The sequence below is a fragment of the Lonchura striata genome, chromosome 8, assembly GCF_046129695.1.
Source record: "Lonchura striata isolate bLonStr1 chromosome 8, bLonStr1.mat, whole genome shotgun sequence".
NCBI classification, from domain to species: Eukaryota; Metazoa; Chordata; class Aves; order Passeriformes; family Estrildidae; genus Lonchura; species Lonchura striata.
Genome location: NC_134610.1, coordinates 38,304,437 through 38,308,382, shown reverse-complemented (window position 1 = coordinate 38,308,382; position 3,946 = coordinate 38,304,437). Strand labels below are relative to the sequence as shown.

The window sequence follows — 3,946 nt, the reverse complement described above, 5'->3', positions numbered from 1 at the left end:
ACAGCTTGTCTACAAAGATATTTAGCAGGAGAGACTGCTAACAAGCCTCTCTGTCCACAGGACAACCAGTGCTTGTGGGACAAAGAGCCACCACAAAACCTTCTCCTGCTTGTATATTAAACAGACCAAAAACAAGAGTCTTAATTACAAAACTACTGACTGCAACAATCAAAAAAGTTTTAATCATTACCATGAAGGGGAAATTGAGTAGGGAGTGTACATTCTCACTTCCACAAGAACATGGATAAACATCTCCTGAAACTACACTTGGAAACATCCAGTATGAGCAATTACCTGAGGAAATCAAAGTTAGAGTGGATCTTATGAACAATAATTTTAGAGATATATGGGTGTGTTCACATTATCACCCAAAGATACTTTTCTTGATACTGGAACAACAGTCAGTTACATTAAAACTCTAGTCTGCTACCACTGATTAGATCTGCTTGCTCCCTTGACTACTTGGCAAAGCCAAACAAGAATTCACTGATCTCCTCTTCAGATAAATACTCAAACCCCATAGTCTGGGGTTTTGTTTTAAAAATCAACTTAGCCATTAGTCACTGAACTACACCAAACTTAGCAAAGCTGCAAATCTCACATCTTCAGTCTCCCAGAAGCTTTCCAAAGAAATAGAGCTGTTCCCCAAGCTTCCCTTCTTTTGTTCTGTTGTTTGCCATGAAGAACATATAATAGCAATCTCTGTGATGCTCAGATCTGTGCCCTATCATGAGGATCTGCTGTTCATCAACTCCAGAGAAACTAAACTTACTACGTCTCCTCCCCCCAGACTTCACCACTTATCATTTTGAGAAGGAAAGAGGTGGTAATAAATAAACTTTACAAGAAAAAATTGTTTCCTTTCCTCACGTTTTGCAGTCACAGACATCAACCCTCTAACAAGACAATTTGAAGGATACCATTTAGTGAAACCCTACCAGGTTTCCTTGTCAGACAAGAAAAGTTTCTTCAGTCTTTTACAAAAAGTTCTTAAGATCTCTGGTTTTCGGATTCACAAATTCAGACTCAAGTTTGAATTTATGTATTGAGCATATATTGAAACGACAAGGGAGAATGGCTTTATACTATAAGAGTAGGCTTATCTTGGATATTAGGAAGAAATTCTTACCAGTGCGGGTGATGGGACCCTAACACACGCTGATCAGAAAAACAGTCTGCCCCATTCCTGGAAGTGTTCAAGACCAGGCTGGAAGCAACATTATCTAGTGGAAGGCATCCCTGACTGTGGCAGGTAGCAGAAGCAGGTGGTACTAAAGGTCACATGGAACACAAACTACTCTTTGATTCTATGATGATTCAACCTCTGCAGGTCCAGGTGGATGCCAAACCTGCTCTTCACAGGCTTCTCCCTTCCCCTGCCCCTGTGCCAAGTCCAGCGGGCCTCAAGGACCGAAAGGAGCACAGAGAGCCAAAGGGGGACACTTGCACCTGCCTCACTGGGAGCTCCCTGGGAAGCACTTTCCTTGAGAAGCAAGCCCCTGTCCTCCAAATGCATTACCCCAAATGTGCAGCTTTTCTGCTCAACACCAACACACCCTCGAGAAATGCTGGCAAGGCTGAAGGACTTCATGTCCTTTCAGCACAGGCACTCCAGCTCTAGCTGGTATTCTCCCAAGTGCCTTTCCAGGTGGAGGCTCAGACGTGCAGCCCCAGGCCCTCTACAAACACCAGCTGCTCACTGCCTCTTCCCCTGCCTCAACTCCTGCCTGCGCTCTCTGTTAAGCCCGCATAGTTGCTGGTTCTGCCCTCTCCCTGATCCTGTGCAGGGATGGAGCACTGCTGAGCTTTCAGGAAGCTGTTCCTGAAAACTTCCAGCATTCCAAGCTCCATGGAAGCTTGCCATGGAATCCCTCACAGCTGGCTTCCGAGCATACTCAGGTTGGCTCTTCCAAATTCCAGGGGCTCCAGGCTGCTCAGCAGGATCTGCAACTCCACAGAGTTGTGGAACTGCACCTTCAGCACAGGCACCTTTCCAGCCTGATCTGCCCTCGTTCCTCTGTGTGTGTGTGCACAGAACAGGGCGTGGAAGAGAACAGCAGCAGGGGCCTGCGTGTCCCAGGGCCCGGGATTTGCACCAATTCAGCTCCACAGAGATGGAGGCAAAGTGAAGAAGCCAAACTGTTTATTTATGCAAGGTGAAACAAAGGGATAAGCTGGGACATAAAATAAGGAAATGGGCAGGGTCTGATGGCTGTTGAGACCAAGCTATCAAAAGGGAGGAATTGTGGAGAGAAAAAATGGAGATGGCCAGTGTCTGAGGGCTAGAGAGAGGGAGCTATCTATAGGCAGAGAAAGGGCTGAAGCCATGAGAGCTGTGCCCAGTATCAACTATGCCAGGAGTTCCAACAGCACTGAGAGATTTTGTCCTCTACAATGCCTCCTGGCGTTGTTCTTAGGACACTGATTCACTGGATTCTGAAGATGAACTTAAATCTTTAGCTCTTCGAGGAAACTGGGCTTGATTTCCCAGGTTAGAGCATGATGGTCTGGCATCTTGCCTCCGGGTTTGAAGGGCTGGAAGAGACAGCAACACAGACATGGTCAGATCCTGGATCTGTGGGAATCCGAGGAGACTTTCTGAACAGGCCCAGTCAAACCCAGAAGGGAGTAGGAGACATTGGAATCAGCTGGGAGGTACTTGCCAAGACTCCCAGACCTGTCCCTGAAATCTCTGTGTGCTCTGCCCACACCACCCCTCGTGTGCACAGGGAGCTGAGCCCTCTGCAGCCGGGGCAGGGCTTGCAGCTCTCCCGGCCGGCCCCCACTGACAGCCCGCTGCCCTGACTCACCCTGAGTGAGAACATGAAGCTCGGCTGGCTGTCCCTTCAGGTAGCGCCCGGCCGTCCCTGGGAACACAGAGACTGTCAGGCCAGCGGCACAGCTCCTGCCAGCGGTGCTGCCAGCCCTGTGCCCACACGGCCTCCTGGCCCGGCAGGGCTCAGCCCGGGCCCTGGCCGCTCGCTGCCGAGCCCAGGGCACGGCTGCCAGAGGCGCCGGGCCCGGGTGGCGCTGCCGGGGCGGCAGGCGGGGCTGGGGCCGAGCTGCGGCGGGGCGGGGAGGGAGCCCGGGCTCGTGGCTCACCCATGAACCTGAGGGCTGCCTCTCGCAGGGGCTCCTGTGGGCTCTCCAGGTAGGGCAGGGCCCGGCGCAGGAGCTCGGCCGCGCTGCTGCTGTCCTCTGCCAGCTGGAGAGAGCGGCAGCAGAGAAGGGTTGGCGCGGGCTCAGCCCCTGGGCCGGGCGCTCCCCGCGCCAGCCCCGGCCTCCCCTGCCCGCACAGCCCTGAGGCCCGGCCAGCAGCCGCCGGCGCCGGGCTCTGGAGGGGGCAGAGGGCCGGCTGCTGCCCGGGGAGCCGCGGTGCCGCCCCGCAGCCCCGCCGGGCCGCGAATCCATCGGCACCCGGCTGGGCCCGCAGGAGCCTGGAGCAGAGCCCGCGCGGCCTCGGGCTGCAGCAGCGGGCAGGGGCACAGCTGCCAGCCCGCACACCGAGCACCGCGCTCAGGGGACTTCTCCAGGCTGGGGCTGCGGCTTCCCCGCCCTCCTTACCAGGCATTTGCCAATCTTCAATATCTTCTCCCTCATAAGTAGTCGCTCGAGCTTCCTCCTCTTCAGAAACCTTGCCGCACAAAGTAGCAGTTCACGAGAGGCCTGGAGAGACATGGAGATCCACCCCAGCCCAAAGAAAAGGACTTCTGTCCCTGTAGCAAGCCCAGGAGCAGATGGCTGCAGCCTGGGAGAGGCCAGGCCAGGAGTCATAAGAGACCCCTTCCAAGGATGCACCAACGTCACTCAAAACCTCACCTCTGCCACACGTTCATTCTTGTCATGGCAATGAAAGAAGAGTGGCAGCAGGCTCTGCCTCACAATCCTCTTCAGGGGCTTTTCCCCCTTGCTCACTACCAAGTCCATCACCTTGAAGAAGAGGTCT

General features: G+C 53.7%; 1 long non-coding RNA gene across 1 annotated transcript; it reads right to left on the bottom strand.

The window, feature by feature from the left end:
• Window positions 1-2,126: 2,126 nt before the first annotated feature.
• Window positions 2,127-3,018, bottom strand: LOC110473507 (uncharacterized). The gene is made up of 2 exons (XR_002465886.2): window positions 2,811-3,018; window positions 2,127-2,535 (listed from the first exon to the last, which is right to left on the bottom strand). It is a non-coding gene; the product is annotated as an uncharacterized LOC110473507 (long non-coding RNA).
• Between the last annotated feature and the right edge of the window lie 928 nt (window positions 3,019-3,946).